Raw genomic sequence first — 24206 nt, forward strand, 5'->3', positions numbered from 1 at the left:
TGCCTTCAAATGAACAGATTTGATTTGGTTCCAAAAAGGATTTTGTATTTATTAAGAATATACAAACTCACACACTAAGTTCTACAGGGGAGTAGTTATATGAGAACATGGAAAATGTACTACACCTGTTCTGAAGTGGAGATGGGTTCCTGAAAGCAAAGAGATTAAATTGACAAGCAGCGTCTCCTCCAGGAAAGCGATGTCAAGTATGGAAAGATCACCACACGCTTCTAGGAAAATGACTTCTAGTATGGAAATGATCACAATGCACATCCAGGAAGATAATATTGGGTGTGGAAAAGATCCCAACACACCAACCTTCTCAATTTTTTTTTACTATTGAGAAACTCCTGAAACATTCAGCCTGCGGGCTATGCAGGTGCATGGTGATTGGCCAAGGGTCATAGGTGTACATGATAGGTGAACTGAGGTATGAGGTCACTGAAGTAGGAGGTTCATAGTATGATTCACAAGCAAAAAGAAAATGTTTAATGACATAAGGAGGATGAACAATACCTCCTGATGGGATGACTGTTTATTTTTTCAGGTATAATACAGTTAACCTTTAATCTATATGGCTCATATGTGCTACCTGGTAGGAAATCCAGAAAGAGACAATGAGGATTGTTAACATGGAGAAAGAGAGGGACACATGAAGGTTTAGTTAGTCAATGGAAACTTGGATGACTTGGCTAGAAGGGCCAAGGACTCTGTTGCGTGCTCCCATAACTGCACATTTAGCTGTTGGAATGTCCAAGAGGAAATGGTGGGAGGAGGCAATTTTTCTACCTTGTTCTAGCACTTGAGATGCAAAAATTATCCAGCCTGAATTTTTAGCCCAAGGGATAATTCCAATGATTTTCCACACTGAATAACTGTCAGTCTGATCCCTATGTGCACCATACTGCACAGTGCCAAATATGTGCTAGGCAAGTGGAAGTGCCTCCATGGAATGGAGACTACCTCCTGTCATGAGGCCTTTACCAGGATAAATAATTAGCACTATAATATGTATTGTTTAAAACAGTGGGCCATTCCACACCTGATAAAAAAGTGAAATACTCACCATATGCAGATGCCATATTTTTGGCGTTTTGCACGATGTCATCAACATCCAGCATCTGAGCAGCGAACCGGCAGCTGGATTTCCCCAACTATGTAGCACGAGTGGGAGGAGAGCAACCAGCAAGCCACATGCCAAGGAAATGTGCATAACCAAAGTGGGCAAAGAAGCACGATCTCCATTTCCAGTGCCCACCCTTGAGCCCACCTCCCTTCTCCCTTCCACCTGGAATGGGGCTTTAAAAAAAAGCAAACTGCCTGGAGCAACGAATACATGTTGCTTCATCCAGACAGAGAAAATAATTCCAACACCAGTTGATGCACAACGCTTGCTTCTCAGACCCCCCCCCCATGAATAAAATTATTTTTCTTGAGCATCAAGGCTGGGGGTGGCATTAAAATAAGCACTATGCATCTATGATTATATGCATAGGCATCCCAAAGGAGAAGTTTCACTTAAAAAAAACAAACACTTGCATCGCTGTCCCTTTAAAACAGGGGAAAAGGTGATTGGTGAAAAGGGGGAAAAAGTGATTGGCTGCCTGCCTGCCATGAGTGACAGGTGGAGGGAGAGTTGCATGTATAGCACGTCTTTCCCCTCTGCCATTTCATGCAGCCGTACAGAATGCCAGGAAGCACCAAAAAGTGTCAGAAGAAAGCAGGAGAGCAAGCAGGTGAGAAATGGTGGGAGTGTGTGTGATTTTTTATAGCATCACACAATTTTGCTGGCATGACTATTTTTTTATATGTGCAGAAAAGCCCAGTATCAGAAACAATACCTTCACTTTCTCTGTTAAAGCCCATGGTGAGAGTAATCAAATGCTGCTGTCATGAAATATGCAGGACAGCAGCATGTATGCTCACTTATATGACAATAGAATTCTAAAGTTTTACAATGGTAGCTTTATTGGTATAAAGTGAACGTCAGACCTCTGGAGTGTATCCAACTAGCTTTGCAAGTGATAAAAAAGGGAGAAAGGGTCTTCTTCAAAAGCCATATAAGACAGGGAATATAGGAAAGGGAAGGTATGGGAACTATTGAAAGGAGAAACTAGTTGAATCTTCTATATCCTCATAACTGATCCACAAACAAAGGATACGTTGACATAAGCTTTTGAATTTTCAAAAACTAACACAAATATTCTTTCTTTGGGATCATCACAGCATCTATCTAACTCAAGATGCCTCCACAAGGCATTTGCTTCAGGCTGACTGACCCAACAACATCTGCTGGTCCCCCCTCAGTTTCCTCCTCCATGATCTGAACTAATTTGACCTCCCTAGGGTTTCTTATTAAAGTTGTTGTTCCTGTTAAAGTTGTTGTTCAATCTAACCTGTTGTAATATTCTGTTAGTCTTGGAACCACTGTTGGAATTGTTGTTGATCTGTTATGATTATGACATATGCCTACGATGTTCTATGTAATACCCTACAGCATTCCATGTAAGCTGCCCTGAGCCATATGGGAGGGTGGTATAAAAATCTAAGAAAATAAACAAACAAAACCACTAGTATTTCTGATTTGTTGCAGTGTAATATTTTGAGGTAAATTGATACATATACACACAACAGCTGTAGAAGATTTCAAAGAAATATTGTACTATTTTGTATTTGCGCCTGTGTTTGGGACAGCAGTCCCTTAAAAATACTTTCCTGGGAATTAGTTCCATTGAATAGAATTCATCATATTCCAGATATTTAATCCAATTAGATTTGAACTATAAATCCATCTTGTCAGGATCTACCTTTTTGTATGCTTTCTAACATGGTTGTTTGGGGTTGTTATTGGTACAGAATTGTCAAGGTGTCATTTGTAACCTGCTGGTGGCAGCTGTCAATGTATGGTTATTGAAATGTATGGCCATGGGGGAGGGGGGAGCAAGCCTGAGAAACTTCCACCCTTTGTAACCATCTTTATTGTTTTGCTTGTTATTCTGTGTAGTCTATTGCTACACTCCTCTTGGGAAGGGGAGCTTGAAACTTTACTGGTTGAGCCTGGCCTTGATTGGCTTAGCATGAATAATATAATGTACACCTGGATGCAAAGCTAGTTCACACACTTTTCATGGAAACAGAGGAGCCTGTCTTTCCTTGGAAATATGGTCTGTTTGGGTCAGTGTGTGGATCACTTAAGTTTCAGTAAGAATAATCATGGGCTTCGTATCACTACTTCAATAAACTTCTTTTGCTTAATAATGTCACAACTGATCTAGTCTCAGGAATTCAAAAATGTATATTCCGTGTATTTCAAATATTGGGCAGTGTTAGTTGAAGCACGTATTAAATCTTACAGAATCTAAAAAAAGTTAAACCAGAAAACTAAAAATTAAATATGAAAGTACAAACACCAATGAATTGGTACACTTTGCAGCAGAAGAAATGTGTTGACATATTGTCTCACAAATGTATGACTTATTTTAAACTGGCATGGAGGGACAATAAATACCAACATAAACTGAACATTCTCTATAGCCAAGATGTTCAAGCTGCAGCTTGCATTATAATTAATATTTGTGTGCCTGCTATAAACCACCACCACCAGAGAAGTAACATCTGCCAAAACTTTGTCATTCTGAGCAATACTAATCTAAAACAAGCTGGTTATTGGAGTGGTGGGATATAGATCAAATTATAAATAAAGTAAATAAAAATAATACTCATTTGAGTAAAAAGCTGCTTGAGCAAACCATAATGTCTTGTGACTTGATAGCAGGAGCACAAGGGCTGAAGGAAAAAACAGTGACCCTTACCTATGTGGGAATCAGTTGCATCTTCATGCTCAAACTGAGATTCTACCAGCTTGCTGTAGTGATTAAGAGCGGCGGCTTCTAACCTGGTGAGCGGGGTCTGATTCCCTGGTCCTCTACATATAGCCAAATGGGTGACCTTCGGCTCAATACAATGCTGATAGAGCTGTTCTGACTGAACTGTCAGGGCTCTCTCAAGCCCACAGGGTGTCTGTCGTGGGGAGAGGAAAGGGAAGGCAGATGTAAGAGACTCCTGGTAAAGAAAACCAGCTCTTCTTCTTCTTCTTCTTCTTCTTCTTCTTCTTCTTCTTCTTCTTCTTCTTCTTCTTCTTCTTCTTCTTCTTCTTCTTCTTCTTCTTCTTCTTCTTCTTCTTCTTCTTCTTCCTCTTCTATCACCCAGTTCAATGAGATGATGTTATTTCTTGCTCTCTCTCGGATGCTTCAGCATGCTGTTTTCAAATAAACTGGGTCTCAGTCATGCTTGCTGGTAGGCTTCTCAAATTTGGTCAGACTTGAACACAATTGTATACAGGAACATAACTTCAGTCTTCAGCTATGTGTAAGAGTAGTGAAAATGTGCACAGTGTGTGGCAGGTTCAGGACTGATTTAATTAGCAATGCTGCAATATTCTTGTGTATTGATTTACACAACCTTGTAAGAAATGTTTCAATTTTTCAGCTGAGTTTATGTTTATGCTTGTTTATTTTCTTTGCTAACTCTTGAAGACGCCTGACAAAACAAAATCTTGTAAAGAAAAGGAGGAAAACATGATTTCCTTAGTTCAGAAATCACTAAATTGTGAGAGTCTAGCCCAACACAAACACCCCTTACAAATTTCAGATTGGCATGTATTAGTAAGTAGCCCTCTTATCTGCTGTTCATGCAGATACAGACTTTGCAAAGCAGCATCCCCCCTCCCACCCATTCATGTTTAATCACTGACCTCCAGTAATTAAAAGCAGAACTGCAATATACAGGTTTAAGCCAAGACCTATTTCTTCTAAATAGTCCAGTAATCATCACTGAAGACTTCTGTGCATGATCACAGCATGGTTTATGGACCTGTGAAGTGTAAGTTCCTCATCCCTACTTAGTTGCCAGAGCTTCTGTCAATAGTGCAGGGCTCAAACCTTGTAAGAAATATTTGTTTCTCTGAGCTGGAACTTTAAGGAGAGACCTTGGCTTTTGCAAAGTCTCTAAGCTGTCTTTACCTCTCCTGCAATTTGTTAGTAGGGGGAAAGGGGACTGGAGAAAAAAAGCAAACCCAGCAGGTTGGATGGCTACAATCAGGACCAGTTCACACAAAAGATTAAATGTCTGGAATAAAAGATATCAAGATACAAGCCTCTGGGAGAACATTTCAGTGCCATGCGATACTCTGCCTCAAAAGCACCACTTTTTAATTAATTAATTAACTGTATGTCCCATATGGTCCTCATAGTGTCTTGCAACATTTTAAGAATATGTTATTAATTTCTTCATCTCACCCTCGCATTCCCAATGCATTAAAGGTAAAGGTAAAGATATCCGCTGTGCAAGCACCGAGTCAAGTCTGACCCTTGGGGTGACGCCCTCCAGCGTTTTCGTGGCAGACTCAATACAGGGTGGTTTGCCAGTGCCTTCCCCAGTCATTACCCAATGCATTAGACCCCTGCAATTTACCTTTACCCAATACATTAGACCCCTGCAATTTAGATCCTGTTCCATTATTGGGTTCAGAATGGCTGTTGCTTGTTGTGCTCTGGTCTCTTTCTGTATGGAATAGAGATCTTTAATAGCCAAGGAACCAAGCAGGGAGAAGCAAAAGAGCTCTAGTATGAAATCACTGAATTAGAATGTATCAGGAAGTTGGACAGCTTTACAAATGCTTGAATGAAGGGAAAACTTTTCTCACACATGATGAGTGTTAAATGAGCTTAGCAAAACTAGAAAGATTGCATTATCACCAGTTATTGCTGTTGTGGACTGTCACTATACTTATCTTGTATAATACGACTTATACATAGAAATGTCACAGCTCATATCACTTGCAGTTTAATGGCCTCTTAACCTTACTGTTCTCAATTCTCTGCATCTGTACGTGTATGTTTATTTTCCTACCTTTTGCTGTTATTAAGGCTAGCGAGAAAAAGTCATGCAGTACTTCAGACATCTGATAAAGAGGGGTTTAGTTCTTCAAAGCTTAAGCCATAGTAACTCTGTTAAAAAGACACCTTGAGCAGAGTTAAATCCTTCTATGTCCACAGAAGCCAATGAGTTTAGAAGGGTGCTACCCTGTTTAGGGCTCCATCAGGGACACTGCAAATGTTGATATGAACATCTTGAACAGAAAAGCTTAGCATCTTGAAGGTGGTGATCAGGATGAGAGCCCAGTCCTCAAAGTTTGCCAAGCAGGTTAGCACCATGTTTTTGCAAACCTGTCCCTGTGCAAAAGATTCTGCTAATTCATAGTGATTAGCAACCATTATCATCACTAGAGACTTCTTAGACAAACATGAAAGGGTAGGATTTTATTGGAACAGACCATTTCTTTATGAGTGATGCATAGAATTTGTGACTGCTTTAATTGCCTGCCGAGTGGAGCAGTCATGCAGCAAGAACATGGGGGGGGGGTATAAATCAATCAAGCTGCACGAGAATGGCCATGCACAGAAAGCCAATTGTGCTGTATTGTGTGGTTCATAAGGGATAAATGAAGCAAACTGCTGGACAGCCATGAACAGGTAGATAAACAGTTGAAATGATCCTTGAAAAATCAGCTCACTGCTCATGACAAGCAAACAGGATGCCAGCTGGACCAATGGATGTTTGTGCATCCCCATTTTTCATTAAATCCCTTGTTTGCACTGCTATTATCACAATAATTGCACATTAGGAAATCCCCTAAACCAGGGGTAGTCAAACTGCAGCCCTCCAGATGTCCATGGACCTCAGTTCCCATGAGCCCCTGTCCTAAACCAACAGTACATGATGACTCACAGAGAACCACATTTGCAATTACAATCAAGAGAAAGAGCCAAACAACTACTGTGTGCCACTCCACCAAAAACACATACAATAATATGAGATACAATTGTTAATATTAAATATATAACTATAGCCTTTTAAAATTAACTTATTGGGTTGCTTCTAAGTATGCTGTAGCTCCTCATTGCTGTTGAACATTAGCAAGCCTTTGTAGATCTGGATTGAGGGGAAGAGCTTTCTTCCTCACAGCATCTAGGCCAAGATAGTAAAATTGCCAAGGCACCTGAGGGAGAGGAAAGAGGTTATGGAGGAATGGGATTAAAATCAACATGACTTCATGGTAGTTGGTAGTTGATTTACAGTAGTGATGGTGATTTGCTGTCTCTCCTCTGTAAGCATAACCGTAACCATAACCATAGCCATCTTTATTCTTGTAGCCTGCCCTTCCCATGAGACTCAGAGCAGGTAACATCAACAGTAAGATACTGTTATAAATAACATTAAAACTTGAAAGCATGTTTTAAATTAGATCTAGGTGTAAACTGCACAGAGCTTTTATTCCAGCCCCAGATCGATTCAGTCCCTGCCCTCTACACAGAATGCGATTTCCGTTTGGATTTGGGGCGATTTTAATTTTCCTTCTGCAGCAAGAAGGATTGATCCGGAGTGACCCTACCTTTAGTGTGCCATACCTTGGAGTGCTGAAAATCCTGAATAAAGAAAGCTCTGTGGTAGAGAACCTCTGATAGGCTACACCTGGTCATGTGACATGCTTTCCTTAAAGGAGAAGCCCCTAACTTCTCTCAACTTCTGTCGGTCCTGGATTTTTCCTCCCTCCTCTGCCTTTTACGATCCTCTCCCCCCCCTTCAAGAAAAGAAAGAAAGAGCCCCCCCACCTTCTGAGCCTCCCTAACCACGTGCAGAAGACTTTCCTGTTTCAATGGGGAGGAGGGGGGAGAGGAAGACCCGAGTTCAAAGCGATCTGAATTCAACAGGATTGACAATGGAATAAAGAAAGTAAGTGCAGACTCTGCACTAGATATATCTATTCTAGATCTGATTTAACACATGCTTTAAATTTTTAATGTTTTAAATTAACTTAATTTCTCAGATGTTTCCCCAGGGAGGTCAGCTGATTTCATGTTCCCAGAATCAGCCATAGGCCTGGTCGAATAGCTCTGTCTTACAGGCCCTGCAGGGCCCTGATCTTGATTGGCAGGGCATTCTACCAGGCCTGATTAAGGCCAGTTTCACCTCTTTGTGGTCAGGGATAATAATGTCCTCCACTGGGTTCCTGTGAGGAACCAACTTGCTGCAATTTGGACCAGTTGAAGTCTCCAGATAAGTCTCAAGGGAAACCCTGTGTAGAGTGAGTTGCAGAAATCTATGCTGAACATAACCTTGACTAGGTCAGGTGACAAGAAGTATGGTGCTAATTGTCAGGCCTGGCATAGTGGAAGAATGCCAGATAAGCAGCACTCATGATCTGGGCCTCTTTCAACAGGGAGGAGTTCAGAATCATACCCAGACTCCCGGCAGAAGTCAAAGATGTCAATTGGACCCCATAAAGAGCTGGGAACTTCACCATCTGTCTCTCAGTATGCTGGTCCAGCCAGAGAACTTCAATCTTGGCTAGATTCAGCTTCAGCCAACTCCACTTGAGCTAGTCCACCACAGCCTCCAAGCAACTGGGGTGTTGACAAATGGCCATCCATTAACAGGAATAGCTGGGTGTCATCTGCATGACAGTGACAACCCATCACAAAACCTCAGATAAGCTGGGCAAGGGGGTGCATGTAGATATTAAATAACATTGGGAAGAGTATTGCTCTCTGTGGGACACCACAATTTACAGCCTGACATTGAGAGCTGCTCCTCCCTTGCACCACCCTCTGTCCCCACCCATGGGGAAAATACAGTAAGTACTGATTGGCCATGCCTCATGTCCCTAGGTTGGCTAAATGATGGGCTAAAAGCTTATGGGTGACTGTATTGAACATTGCTGTCAGATTTAATAGAAACAGCAACACCAATCCACCAATGTCCAGCTTTCTTTTATTGCCTGTGTCAACAGACCTAATGATTAGACTGGAATGGCACCCTTGAGCCTCTACAATCAAGACTCTGAACACTTGCTTTGGTCTAGACAAAAGCAAAGTCAGGTCACTAGCACAATGCACTCTAAAAAAAAGCATCAGTGGACAGGCTATAACCAAATGATCTCGCTTATGAACCCTGCATCCCTGCACTGTCTAGAAAGCACATATGCATCTTCAATCCTCAAAGAGCATTCTCCTTACTCGCATCCCCCACCACCAGCAGCCATTCTATTGCTAATGTAGGAACTGGCAAATCTTCAAAAATACTTTTCTCAGTTCAGGAACCCCCTCCCTGTCCTTACTAAGAGCCAGCCTCACTAAGAGCAACTAAGAGCCAGCCTCCCAAGAGATATATTACTCCTATCAACCCAGGTCCACAGCTCTTCTCTTTGATCACTTTGATCTTTCAATCCTAGATCAATAAAATCTTTTTGTCATACCAATCAAAGGGCAATCACACTTTTTGTATAAAATCCACCTCAGCATACATGACTTTTTGCCATGTAACTGGCTAGGAAAAGGGTATTCACTTGGGCTCCCTAAATTGCCTCTCCTGGTGATCAGCCTTCCTGCTACAGATTTCCAACAGAAGCCCAACTTGAATGCTGGTTCATTCACATTTCTCTGCTCTTACTATAGAATCATAGAGTTGGAAGGGGCCATACAGGCCATCTAATCCAACCCCCTGCTCAACACAGGATTAGCCCTAAGCATCCTAAAGCATCCAAGAAAAGTGTGTATCCAACCTTTGCTTGAAGACTGCCAGTGAGGGGGAGCTCACCACCTCCTTAGGCAGCCTATTCCACTGCTGAACTACTCTGACTGTGAAAAACTTTTTCCTGATATCTAGCCTGTATCGTTGAAGTTTAAACCCATTACTGCATCTCCTCTCCTCTGCAGCCAACAGAAACAGCATCCTGCCCTCCTCCAAGTGACAACCTTTCAAATACTTAAAGAGGGCTATCATGTCCCCTCTCAACCTCCTTTTCTCCAGGCTGAACATTCTCAAGTCCCTCAACCTGTCATCATAGGGCTTGGTCCCTTGGCCCCAGATCATCTTCGTTGCTCTCCTCTGTACCCTTTCAATTTTATCTACGTCCTTCTTGAAGTGAGGCCTCCAGAACTGCATACAGTACTCCAAGTGTGGTCTGACCAGTGCCGTATACAATGGGACTATGACATCTTGTGATTTTGATGTGATGCCTCTGTTGATACAGCCCAAAATGGCATTTGCCTTTTTTACCGCTGCATCACACTGCCTGCTCATGTTTAGTTTACAATCCACAAGTACCCCAAGGTCTCGTTCACACACAGTGTTACCTAGAAGCGTATCCCCCATCCAGTAGGCATGCTTTTCATTTTTCTGACCCAGATGCAGAACTTTACACTTATCTTTATTAAATTGCATCTTGTTCTCATTTGCCCATTTTTCCATTGTGTTCAGATCTCGTTGAACTCTGTCTCTATCTTCCGGAGTATTTGCCAGTCCTCCCAATTTGGTGTCATCTGCAAACTTGATGAGTAGTCCCTCCACCCCCTCATCTAGATCATTAATAAATATGTTAAAAAGTACCGGGCCAAGCACCGAGCCCTGAGGTACCCCGCTACTCACCTCTCTCCAGTCTGATGAAACACCATTGACAACAACTCTTTGAGTTGTTGTCAATCCACCTGACTATTTGAAAATCCAGATTGCAGTCCTTCAATTTATCCATCAGAACATCATGGGGAACCTTGTCAAAAGCTTTACTAAAATCCAAGTAAATGACATCAACCGAATTTCCCCGATCCAGCAAACCTGTTACTTGGTCAAAAAAGGAAACCAGGTTGGTCTGGCAGGACCTGTTGGAGACAAATCCATGCTGACTTCCTTGGATCACCAAATTGTCCTCCACATGTTTGCAGATCGCTCCCTTTAATATCTGCTCCATTATCTTCCCCACAACAGAGGTCAGACTCACTGGTCTGTAGTTTCCCGGGTCATCCTTCCTCCCTTTTTTAAAGATCGGAATAACATTTCGCTCTCTTCCAGTCCTCCGGGACATCTCCAGTCCTTAAAGAGGTTCCGAAGATGATGGACAAGGGCTGTGCAAGTTCTCTGGAAAGTTCTTTGAGTACTCTCGGGTGCATTTCATCCGGACCAGGGGATTTGAACTCATCCAGTGCAGCTAAATGCCTCTCGACAACCTCTCTATCCATGTTAACCTGCCACCCAGACACTGTCCTTTGGCTATGGCCATCTCTAGATGTGCCTAAACACTTTGACCTGTGGGAAAAAACAGATGTAAAATAGGCACTAAGCCTTTCTGCTTTCTACACTCCCCACTTTCAGACTGGTATATATGTAGTCACTTGCTTCCCCTTTCATCTAAAACTTAGCTATTTCCTACCTTATTCCTCTCTGCATGCATGTGTTAGTGCAACTGCATAGTGTTTGCCTTGTGTGTTATTCTTTAATAAAAATACATTCATTTTTAAATACTTCTTGTCTGCCTTGGGTTACTTGTTGTTGTTATTGTTAGGTGCGAAGTCGTGTCCGACCCATCGTGACCCCATGGACAATGATCCTCCAGGCCTTCCTGTCCTCCACCATTCCCCGGAGTCCATCTAAGTTACGTCACGGTGACATATGAGTTCAATTGCATGAAGGTAATTCAGTGGTTCTGCCACAGCATTTATTGGAGATATTTTAGCTTAAATCAACTGGCCTCTGATATTCGTATTTACTGAAAATAATTTCTAGTAAAACAAGCTGGAAAGAATAAGAGACTTGGAGTTAGCTTATTAGCATATTTCTTTCTTATGTTATTTTATTTTTTTTCTGGCTAATGGTTATTTTCCTCCAAGTACTATAAAGCTACCCCAGCCTTGCGGCTTCTGTGAAAAGCTATCAAAGGCTCATGTCACATTTTGAGTGCTGTGCATCAAACCCATGGTGAATGTCAGAGTAGGAACTGCCTGCCCTTGTCATCTGTAGAGAAGCCCTCATTACATTTCAAAACAATTGCAACAGAGTGATGAGATGTGGAATCACTTTGCTCAATTTGAACTTGCTGCATTTAGGACTGATGTCTCAAAGCCAATGGGATTCTCTGAATCCTTTGGATGCCTTTAAACATAAAGTGCTTTCATTAATAAAATTAGTTCTCTTGTTGGGGGAAAAAGGCTTTCAGTTAATTCTCTGTATCTGTCCATAATTACATGCCATGGGCTTGTGGAGAAAGAAATCCTCTTTATTTTACTTAATTATTTCAGTTTCCAATGACTTCTTCTCATAGTGTATTAACTGTTATTCTCTATTAAGTCTGTTTAGGGCTGAGATCTGAGTTTTTTAAGCAGCTAGTCATATGGTAGAGAGGAGGTGACTGCTCTTGAAGGAATTCCTCTCACATACCTCCAGATATGCATAATTCATTACACAGTACTTTGGAACCTGGCCCTCAGAAGAAGAAGAAGAGCTGGTTCTTATATTCTGCTTTTACTTTACCAGAAGGAGTCTCAAAGTGGTTTTCAATCAAACTTCCTTTTCCTCTCCCCACAACAGACACCCTGTGAGTTGGGTGAGGCTGAGAGAACCCTGATATTACTGCTTGGTTAGAACAGCTTTATCAATGCTATGACAAGCTCAAGGTCACCCAGCTGGCTGCATGTGAGGGTACGAGGAATCAAACCCAGCTTGCCAGATTAGAAGTTCGTGCTCCTAACCACTATACCACTGTTCGTAGGACTTGTGTCTTATTTCTCATCCCATCACCTTGCTGTGGAATGTTATGCAAAGAAAACATATTATTGCAAAAAACATATTATTGATTTCAAAGCCTTATTTCCCATTTTTGTTTCAAATATTTGGGTCTTCAAAAGGAGTTTACAGCACCTGGATAACAGTACAGGGTGAATGCTGCTGCTGTGCAGGCATCAAAACTTCATAGGACAGAGGACTTCATAGTTCGTTCTCTTTCTTTGCTGATGACACTGGCAGTTCTGGCTGCCTTGGTGGTAGAAGTATTATGCACGCACAAGTATAGTAATCGTACAATACCTTGACACAGGATAACTGAATGACTGGATATTAAACAAAATTTTAAAGCCAAATTATTATGCTCTATTCTAAAAGCACATGTGTCTATCATTCTGGCTGTGTGGAAACCATCTTATATGGGTTATTCTATTGTCCACTCTATGTCATTATTCATGGGCAGCTCATCAACCCACTCCTTTCTAAATTACATGGATTTGATGATGAGAATAAGATCATTTTCTTAGTAGGAAGAAAAAACTCTCCAGTAATTGAATCAGTTGCTAAGTTTCTACAGCTGGCTATTAGGTCTCATAATTGTAGAACAATAAACGCTTTATGATGTGTTTTTGGGGGTTTTTTTGTATGCCAATTCTGAATATGAGAATGCAGTAATAGACTAATATTTTGGTGCTTGCTAGTTACTGTTCTTACAATGTGAACTGGCCCTGCTATGTCATCATACCAAGTCTGGGTTGTAATGCAAGGCCAGCAATTTCATGCAGAATTAAATCATGGATTATAATTGTTGGAGGTAGTTTGCAGCTGCCTGTTCCATGAAGATTGCTCTTGCTGGATTGCATAATTTGTCTTTAATTATTCCTAGGCAGCTTTGTACTCAATCCCTTATTAATGGACTTTAGACATTGTAATTGGCCTGCTGTGATGTGGAACTTCATCAAAAAGCCTTTTATTAAAATATTAAGCCATTAAAAATAGCATTCTGATCAGCAAATGTGATCTTCAAATGTTAAGGAATTTCAGGATCAATCAATAATCATCCAAATGTGAATACAATGTTGAGCTTTCCTATCCATATAAAAAAAATCTGATCCTTTGGGAATGTCATCAAATAAGAACTCAGCTCAGAAGTCTGTGGTTAATGAAATGATTAGCATGTAGCTTAAAGTCATTGTATTACAAAATGATGGTGTTTAAAAAAATTAAACTTTAACGGAGGTAAAGAAATTTTAACCACAACACATGGGATCTCTGTCTTTGACAGAAAGCATAATAGCCTTACTTTTTAACAAGAACTCTAGTGGGCATTAAAAAAACAAAGGAGAACAGTGAAAAGCTAGAAAAAATTGAAACAGCAACATATTGGAGAGGCAGATGGATGCAAACTTTGACTTACTTCAAAAAAGGAGGAATATCAGGCTCAAACCAGCTGATTTAAATCATCTTTAAACCGCGTCAGCGGAGCGGTAGTAATAAAAGAGTAAGGGCTAAAGGGGAGGAGAATGGGCGGGCCCTGTCTGTGATAAAAACTCGGAGGGCCCAATCAGGAGCCACGAAGAAGCTCCTGATTGGGCCCTCCGAGTGTCACTCCAGGCCAAGTGGCCAATGGGGAGCCGCACAAAGCACAGCTCCCCATTGGTTGGTTGGCCCGGCCTCTCCTGGGCCAGCTGGGGAAACACCACACAGACGAAGAAGCCTTCCCACACGGTGAGTCCTCCAGCCGGCTTCTCCTTGCTCTGGGGAAAGGAGCAAGGATGCAGTGTCAAAGACGCGGCAGCCCTGTTCCTTTCCCGCCTGTGGTCCCTTCCACTGGAGAAGGGAGCAGGGACTCCTGCTCCTTTCCCACCCACCACGCGGTCACCTTGGAGGGGGAACGGAGGTTACAGTTGCAGGGCCGATGTGTCGAGGACGCAGAGGCCCTGCTCCTTTCCTGCCCAGCAGCCACCCCCAGGCCCACACAGCCCACCCGAAGCCTCCCACCGCACCCCGCCGGCCCCAGGAAGCCTTCATCCCGCGAAGGCCTCACCAGAGATGGTGCATGCCGCCCAGGCCCAACCAAGGCATGTGAAGTCTCCCAGTGCACCATGCCAGGCCCCAGGAAGCCTACGACAGCCTGTGTTCCCCCACTCACACGCCGAGGCCCTCACCCCAGCCCGCCAGCACCGGCGCGTCCACGCCGCGCCCCTTCTGTGATGCCCTGCCCCTGCTCTTCCAATGCCGCTGATACAGCGCCTGCCTGCACAGCCTTCGCCCCCAGCCTCTACATGCCCATTTTTACAAATGGGCTTTATTACTAGTTCTTCATATTTCAATAGTGGAAAGTTTAAATACACATAACTTCCCAATTTTAATCATTGCAATTTGAAATTCTTAATTTTCACTGGATCGGATTATAGGTAAGTATGGACTTGAACTTGGTAGGCTGTCTCCTTCTTTGGTGGGAGAGCTACTGCAAACCAGCAGTTAAGCCAGCCACCGCTCAGCTAGTAGGAAATGGAGTGGGGGGAATCAATTCTGCTCCAGCACAATGGCATCACTTCTTGTGTGACTTGGAAGTAGCACCATCATCTTGGGTGATGCTCTAGCATTTGCCCAAAAGTCTGTGGTTAAACCAAAGGCTAGACTTTCACCCCACGTGATGATGTCACATCTCTGTCACACTGGAAATGCCATCACTGTACCACTGGTGACATCAGTAAAGCCTCCTGAGAATGGCCAGTCTTAGACCGTTTATGCACTGGGACCTTTACTGCCCCAGCTCCCATGCAGGAGCACAAATTGGGGGCAGATGAAGTGCACTGGGCCAAATGCTCCCCCATGTGGGTGCAGGAAGAGGTGGGGCAATCTGCCAAGACTAAAACTCTGCAGCCTGATATGAAAACTCCAGTGCATAAAAGGTCTTAGGCTGGCAACCCTCGTTTGATTCTAATGTGACACTCTAACCACCATGTCCATTGTACTTATTCATTACAATAGTTAAACTCTCCTTTTCTCACCATCAAACAGTGGCTTGCCACATGTATGTTCTCTGTGCCCTAATATGTTAATAGAACAAAGGGGACAACACTACACAGGCCTGCTCAGAAGTAAGCAGATATTAAATGGGGCTTACTTCCAGGAAATTGTTCTTAAAATTGCAGTCAGATTCTCAGCACTGGGACAATGTCACACACAAAGTCTAGTAGTAGTGCCCACACCATTACTTGGCCAACATTGGCAGGGATAGAGAGGGAGATGCTGTGGGAAAATGGATTGGTCTGGAATATGGCACCATAGTACCCAAAATGGTGTTACCAGCTGGGACAAATCAATGCAGCTGAGTTGTTTATCCTTGAAAAAAGGATCAGAAGGCAAGCCCAGCAAACAAATACCTGGATGCTAGCATTGTCACAGTACACAATGTAATTTCTGTAACACAATTAATGAGATTGTGATGTTTGACTTCCCTAACTTTTGTATCTGCTACTCTGTCTCCTACAGTGCTGACAAGCTATACTAAATTATAAATGTCACAAAATATCCATTTTAATATGGATTTTTGGGACTAAGAGGTACTCACCCCAAAAATGTTATGCAGAGAGGTGAGCTCTTATTTAATTATGCATGCTGGGCAAGGATGTACTGCCAATATATTTCAGCTAACACATGTTCTGGGACTTTGCAGAGACATAGCCATCCAGAATATATTGTTCCCTTACTGTGCCCTGTGAAGTCCCAAAGCCCATGGGATTTCAAATCATCAGAATATCCTAATAAGGTTGCCAGAGGTGTTAAATCTCAGAATGAAAAAGGAGGCTGCGTCTGAGTTGAGAAGGAAGAGGCAGAAGGATATTGTATATCCTGACCTTGTGAAAGTTTAATGTTTGGGCTTCAGCAAAAAGTAGATCCCTATTTTCCTGAACCTGTCTACTCATCCTGTGATGACACATGGGATAGGTATATGGTGCAGTCAAGATAGATATATGATGGGGAAGCTGTTCCAAAAGTAAGTGTTTACCATTAAAAGCAATAGATTAGAGAGAGTCAAAAAACTAAGTGTGTGGAACATTACATTACAGATGATGGATAGAAGGGAATAAAGCAGTGAAGGACAAGGCTGTTTGTTTCAGCACATTCTACGGAATGAGATAATACCATTAGTGGGAAGAAAGACTGTGTGTGTGTGGAGTATAGAAGAGGAAAAGAGATTAACAATCAACATGCTTGCCATTAAGATAACATCCAATAAAAAATCTCTACCGTGAAAATTGCTTAAGGAGACTTTGGACTTCATATGTCGAATTGCAATTCAGCAGTATCATTTTCTTCATTCTCTTTTTAGATCTACAAAACCCACAATTCTGACAGGAAACAGAAAGAAGATGTCGAAGAATACAGAAAGATTTAGAACACTTTAATAGATTCAATAGACAAAATGCTAATGAATTTGGAGAAATGGTGACTTATGAGGCTGCATCACAGAAGGCCAGGCTCATCTCAAACTTTAAAATGGAATTTTACATTCTATAGACTTAATCATCAGTTAGAGTTGATCCAGTAATAGAAATGGATTGATGTGGGACCTAAGCAGGATCTAGTTACTTATATTTGTATTTTTATCAGAGTTTCTTTTAAAATCTCCCCTTCCAAGGTCATCATGCTGTGCCATAGCTCTGCCTAGTTAAGTCTTTGGATAAGCTACAGACTGCTTAGCAACACTTACAGCATGATCTTAAGAACACTTTCTTTTGGGTAAGCCCCACTGATTAGACCTGAATGAGATATTAAGGATACCTGTTTCTCTTTCAATTCACCGTTACAGTACAATAAAATTATTAACTTAATTAGTGAGCCAGCTTGGTGTGGTGGTTAGGAATGCGGACTTCTAATCTGGCAAGCTGGATTTGATTCCGCACTCCCCCAAATGCAGCCATCTGGGTGATTTTGGGCTCGCCACAGCACTGATAAAGCTGTTCTGATCGAGCAGTAATATCAGGGTTCTCTCAGCCTCACAGGGTGTCTGTCGTGGGGAGAGGAAAGTGGCATATAAGAACCAACTCTTCTTCTTCTAACTGCAATTTTAAAACTGCCTTAAAAAGCAAGCATTCTATAGACATCCTAAGAAGTTCTACAGATGTTGACAGTAATTAAAGCATAGCATAACAGATAAAGCAAAATAAGCCTTGTGATTGAAAGAAGGAAACCAGTTAACCTCATATAAAATGTAGCAGTGTGAGTATACATGAGGGGTTATGGTAGACTAGAGAGCAATGACTAGAAGAAAAGCACTCCCCAAGGCAATCTGGTGCCCTAGCCTATACCAGAACAGTAGTTGATCTCAGAAAGCTAAGAGAAGTGCATGAAAACATTAAGAACAGATAATGGCATCCACATGTCAAATAAACCATCAGTATATACACCTCTATGTGGAACATTAGCAGTTCTATGTACAAAGTTTGGGAAGTGGAATCTCTCAGTGAGCAGCCATAGCACAGTGATTACATGAACAGAGTTTACGTTCATACGCTGTACATATGTGTAGGCTTCTTACCGATATTTCCTAGGCTGTGATACTCATTTCCAATCAGATCATTTCGATGGATCAGGAAGTGAGTGTTCCCATCCAATCACCTTGGAGACAGGCATCAGAGAAGGAAGTTCCATGGAGCAGTCTGTGAAAAGTTGGGAGTGCTCAGACAATTCTCCGTACAGATCCAAATTTATGTGAGTAACTTGGGGCCATTCTGCACAACAACAAAGGTTACTAAATGTTGCTGTATTTAATAGTGGAATTTCGTCATTCTGCACACCTTCAATTCTAGCAAAATATTGAAGACCCAGTAGTGGTCTATTCATTCCCTACAGGTTTCCGGTCTCACCAGAATCGCAACAAAGGAGGCAATATTTTTCCGTGCTTCTTCCCGCCCCTGGCCATCAATCAAACATAACAGCCAATAAACTGTTGTGTTAGTGCTCCCAAAAAGCTCCTTTTCCCTTAAAAACTGTTTTTTAAAAAACCCGAAAACACCAGTAGCAACGAATATTTGTTCATTCAGTGTCTCAGAAATACCTTTTTTCACCGGCATAGGAGCTGGTGCTTAATCGTTTACACACTCTTCAAGTTAAAAAAAAAATTCCTCCTGATGGGTGCAATTTCTGGCCAAAATTATGGGAAGTGTCAAACAGGGGGCTGTATTGTGCTTGGAAACTTTAAAGACAATTGCAGAAGGGAGCTTTGTTTTACTGTGAAGATGTGGAGGGACTTCAGCCGAAGAAGCCTTGCCTATTCATTGCTTTCGCCAGTTTAAGGGGAGGGAAATGGCGATCGCGTCTCCAGAAGCTCGGGGGTGAGAGCGAGGGAGGAACATTCTTTCTACCGCTATTTTGAGAATACACATGTCTTTCGCTGATGTGTTGTGGCTTGTGCTCAGAAGTGTAGCGTTTTTTTCGGGGGGAATCTACTTTTCTGGATTTCCCCCTAAGCGCTAAAAAAATCCGATTGTTGCTGGAGTTTGGCGGGAGTTTTGCGGTTTATTTATAACGTCATGCGGAACGTTAAATTAATAGCATTTACAAAAGGTATGACTTCGGCAACATTTAAGTTTTGTGGAATGGCCCTTGGAATTCTTTAACATAAGGAGAAAGGCTTGTAGGGAGCAAAACCTCATCCACCACTCATAAGCAAAATCAGCTTCTATATCTTTTAAACAATATTCTGGGATATGATCAAAGTGGTGAACCTGAAGACAACTCAGAAACAAATGTATCATATAGCCTAGCCCTTGAACTCCTGCATACCTTTTGTTGCTGTCTCCTTTCCAGGAATTTCTTAAATACTAATAACAGTAATGATTGATTAAAATAGCTCTTACATTAGAAGTCAAGCATGAAGATCGGTGCCACGTAGCAATTGGATGATTGCTCAGAGATGGAAGTCCTCTGGCTAGGTTGGCATGCCCCAGATGGGCCCAGATGGTCCACAGATGGGCCACTGATGGGCTCATGATGGAGTCCAATTAACAATTTTTGTAACTGAGTGTGCCAGTGGATGCTTTGCTATCTATGGAGGCCCAGGTCATGAAAGTTGCCCGCTAAGCTTCCTTTCAACAGGCACAATGACAAGCATCCTGTCTGTCGACACCTAACCTAGCCACCGTGTTCCACACAACAATCATCTCCAGTCTATGGTAAGTTGCTCTATGCAGGGCTACCCTTGAAGTTGATCCGGAAGTTTCAATGTTCCCAGAATGCGGTTGCATGGGCTCTTATTGGGACTGAGTGAAGAATCTACATACAACCTGTATTCTCCCAGTTTCACTGGTTCCAGGTTGAGGATCAAATCAGATTCAAGGTTCTGGTTCTGTAAAATCACCTCCCTTTGTCTGTCCTAGCTCAGGCAAACCTGGACCTGTCAGATCTTGGAAGCTAAGCAGGGCTGACCCTGGCTAGTATTTGGATAAGAAGCCTCCAAGGATTTGGATGGAGTTCCTCCAAGGAACACGGGGGGTCATGACACAGAGGCAAGCAATGGCAAACCACCCCTGAATATCCTTTGTTTGGCTGTCAACAATTCTCAGATTTCCTGGCTATAGTATGCATGCCATACACTACACCAATGTCCATTCTGCTTGAAACTCAGATGGTCTTTATAGAGGGAGGACTAGGTTATATGTAAATTTGGTGCCATTATCATTAAAGCACTGCAGACAGTCAAATTGGTTCCCCATTGAAAAACTGGTCACAAAAATCTGGAACCTACCCCTGACATGGATTTGAAAGCTGAATCAGTAATATCCCACCCCAAACCAGAAATCACATTAACCACCCCCCAAATCTGAAATTATTGCTGCTGCTGAGCCATCCTCGTTTTCCTTGTCTGTTCTCCACAACCATCTCTTGTGGCCACTCAGCTGCCTCAGCATAGTTTGGCTTCCCCAACTGGATGGGCTTCTGAAGGGCTATTTTTGCCTCTGACCACGCTGCTTAGTGTGTTTGGGAGGTGGGGGAGGAAAGTGGCTACTGGACAACACCAATAAAAGAGATTATCTAATGAGCACTGCTTTTAGAAGTTGTATTTATAACTGTGGCTGGAATAACTTCAAGTGCAAAGATTTCTTGCTTAATTTTATTGGATTTCCTTTCAGTCAAGACATGGTACCAAATTCTCCTGCTGCACAAATCTTCCCCTTATCAGAGGGAGTGAGCAAATGCTGACTTTCCATATGGAAACCCAGACCAAAGAAAAAATGGTTCAGTGGAGTACAATCTTTGCCCATGCACTCAGTATTTTAAAATAAAATATGGGAGAGATCAGAGATCCTGAATTAGAGGCTCGCTCAGGTTGGGTAGTGAGGCTTTAAATTTTACAAATTATGTGTTGAAAATCAAACTCCCTCCTCATAATTTCATTTCTTTCTTTTTTTTGACTCCAGGTGATTTGTGCCCAGGAGAACAAGAACAAAAAGCTCACGCAATCACAGAGCTTGTGTTTATATTCAGCATGCCTTTCTAAACCAAGACACATATTGCTAGGATTGGCAGAAGCTGAAATGCTGTCTGCATAAATGCCAGTTGGAGAAAAAGAAATCTGCTTGATGGAATAATTGGCTACCTCTTCTGCTTCAGTGGTGTCCCAGTTAAGCATATATTTGCTGAGTCAGGCTTTCCTCTCAACACACCTTCCACTGCACAAAAAGAAGAAACTACACAGCCTGATGAAAGAATAATTTTCATTTGGATTGAAGCATTTATTATCATTACAAAAGGGTGTCAGAGTTAGATCTCAAACAGGGATGCTAGAACACCACCAGTTTAATTAATGTTCGGTTAGTCAATGGCAAACCAGGAACTGATTTTTTGCTAAACCATCTAGCTGTTCTTTGATCCTTTCATGGCACTTATCAGGTTGCTTCACTTATTCTGTCCTAGCCATGCAGTACAATGCACTTGGCTTTCACCCATATCCGGCCCAGGTACTACCACCCCATGGGTCCTGTGCAACTGCTCTGCTCAGCAGGCAATGGATAACCAAGACTGTGAGAAAGTGTATCAGTCAGTAATAAACAAATGCTTTGCTTTAATAAAATTCTACCCTTCTACTTTTTTTTGAAGCAGCCCCAAATGATGCTAATGGGTGCTTATCAGTTTGAACCAGCAAAGCCTTAGTGCAGGGATTCCCAACCAGGGGTCCAGGAACTGTCAGGGGTCTGTGGGAGCTCGGGAGGGGGTCCATGGCCTTTCCCTTCCCACTTTGATGGACTTGGCCACAAGCATGGGAACTAGCCACTTCCATTGCTTCCCCTACTTCCCCTGAGTATGAATGAATTCTCTTGTGTTTTCTGTACCTGGGAAGCGGTGGGGCCTATATGCCTACTCCTGCCTTCAACCACCTCCTGTCTCTTCTCTCAGTTCTCTTCAAGCCTGCCTGTTAACATGTAGTGGTGATATCACTTCCGGTGACATGTCACTTCCAGGGGGGTCTGGCAGGGAGCCATGGCCAGTTCATATCACTTCCAGGGGTCCTCAAAGCCTAAAAAAATATTTCAAAAGGTTGAAAAAGGCTGTCTTAATGTATGACTAGTTTTTGCAAGAACCTGATATGCTCACAGCCTTCAACTGTCCACTATGTTTATGGTACAATTTGTACCATCCCTGATCTTGATCTTGGCTACACGTCTCTGAGTCTTTGGTTTCAGTTTTCACTACTTCCATCTTCTATCTTTCCAGCTAATCAGTGTTTGTGAGAACTTTGAAAAGCTGGAGAGAGAGAGATCCCTGAAGCTAAAAGAGCAGACTAGGCCTATATCCCAATTAACGGATTGCTGTCCACCTTCATTTGTGACTGTACAAATAGAGGTGCTGCTGCTTCCCGTTTATTTGTTCTTCCACTAACTATATTCGTATTGAGTATTTTGGCTACTTAGATGATCTAATCATCAGCATTTTTGAAAAGATAATTGAATGGATCTTACATACTTTTTTCTTACAGGATGGTAAAATCCAACAGGGCTTGTCATGAACCCAGTCCCTGAGCAGGAAGGACCACTACACTGTAACTCTGCTGTTGAGTCTTATCCCATCATTGGGAAGACTTCTGAAACACAGAGTTGAATCCTAGACAACTTCACATAACCCTGTCCCCCCCCCCAGCCACTGATATTCATACTACCTTGGGCTTCCTAGTGCTGCTCACCAGCAGGGACAACATGCTAGGCAAGAGCTCTTCAAGGGGTTTTAGAATATGGCAAGTCAGGGACCTACCCTTTGAAAATACACCATTTTGTTGGAAGACCAAAAAGAACTAATTAGGTTTCATTCATCTATGAGCATTGACAGAACAAGTTGCGTTTTTTCCCCATAATGTATACTGAGCAACTGAACCTTTGCTATTGGTCACCCTTGCTCCTATTCACATGTGAACTGCATACCTGAACTTGGATGACACATCACTCCTGCCTTACTTGGTTGTTTCCCAGTGATAGCTCAGCTTCCAAAAAAGGTCTCTTGATATCAGAAATAGACTGTTCCGAGAAGAATGTTTTAATTTATTTAATTTATAGACCGCTATCTCTGCCGATGCATATTTCTTACAAACTAATTCTGTATTGGGTCATACTTCAGGAGCTTTTATTGACAAGATGTGTCATTGCTCAACTTTTAGCCTGTTTGAGATGCTTTTGATTTTTTTTACATATATATCTTCTCTTGTATTTTGTATATATTATTATGACCTCCATTACTTATTTTAGACAATATTGGTTTATTGATTACTGAGTGAATAAACCCAGTATTTAAATGTCTTGATTCTAATGTGGATTGACTGGAGCAGTTATTAGAAATAGTTTACAAATCTAAGAATACTTTTCTAGGAGTTGTCCTTAGTAAATAAAATGGGACTTCTATGAAGTTCTGCTTAGGGTTTCTCCCTTGAAATGGAATGAGAGAAGGACAAAATTCAATCCCTGTACATAAAGAGGTCAAATACAGGTCACATTTTCAATCTTTTTAAAAACCATATGACTAGGAAGAAGATAGCAGCATGTCAACAAGTATTGTGACTTTTAACACAAGGGCACCATGCAAGTAAAGTCTTGTCCATGATTCCTCACTTAATAATTGGACCAACTCTAACACTGTGGCCTTTTGGGAATTTCATTTTTCACATTTTACTGGACTGATATATGGTGGCATACATTCATCAGGTACATTAATAGCAGACTAAACATATACCTACAGCCAATCTAAAGAGAAAGATTTTAAAAATCATACATCACTAAGATAATTTTACAGCACAAAGAGACCCCCATGATGACTGAGCTGGCTGGCAGTCAAGCATGTCTATGGTATCAGTGAGATAAGCTAACTATATACAAACAATACATAAACTCATAGTTCAGTGAGACAAGTAGGATACATATGCAAACACACACAAAAGAAGTCATAATTGTTCAAAAAGAAAAGAAAAAGGATCAATAAAATCAGAGCCGTGGTGGTGTTAGTGGTAGCTACATCAGAAGGTTGATAAGCAGGTGAGAAAACCACATTAGTCATCTCAGTTCAAGGAATGGAAGAAAGAAGAGTTGAAAGGAAGAGAA

At 41.9% G+C, this 24206-nt stretch overlaps 1 long non-coding RNA gene across 1 annotated transcript; it reads left to right on the forward strand.

The window, feature by feature from the left end:
• The first annotated feature begins 1690 nt into the window (after positions 1 to 1690).
• On the forward strand, positions 1691 to 17082 carry LOC143828812 (uncharacterized). The gene is made up of 3 exons (XR_013227896.1): positions 1691 to 1736; positions 11399 to 11525; positions 16955 to 17082. It is a non-coding gene; the product is annotated as an uncharacterized LOC143828812 (long non-coding RNA).
• The last annotated feature ends 7124 nt before the right edge of the window (positions 17083 to 24206 follow it).

The sequence above is a fragment of the Paroedura picta genome, chromosome 2 (assembly GCF_049243985.1).
Source record: "Paroedura picta isolate Pp20150507F chromosome 2, Ppicta_v3.0, whole genome shotgun sequence".
NCBI lineage: Eukaryota > Metazoa > Chordata > Lepidosauria > Squamata > Gekkonidae > Paroedura > Paroedura picta.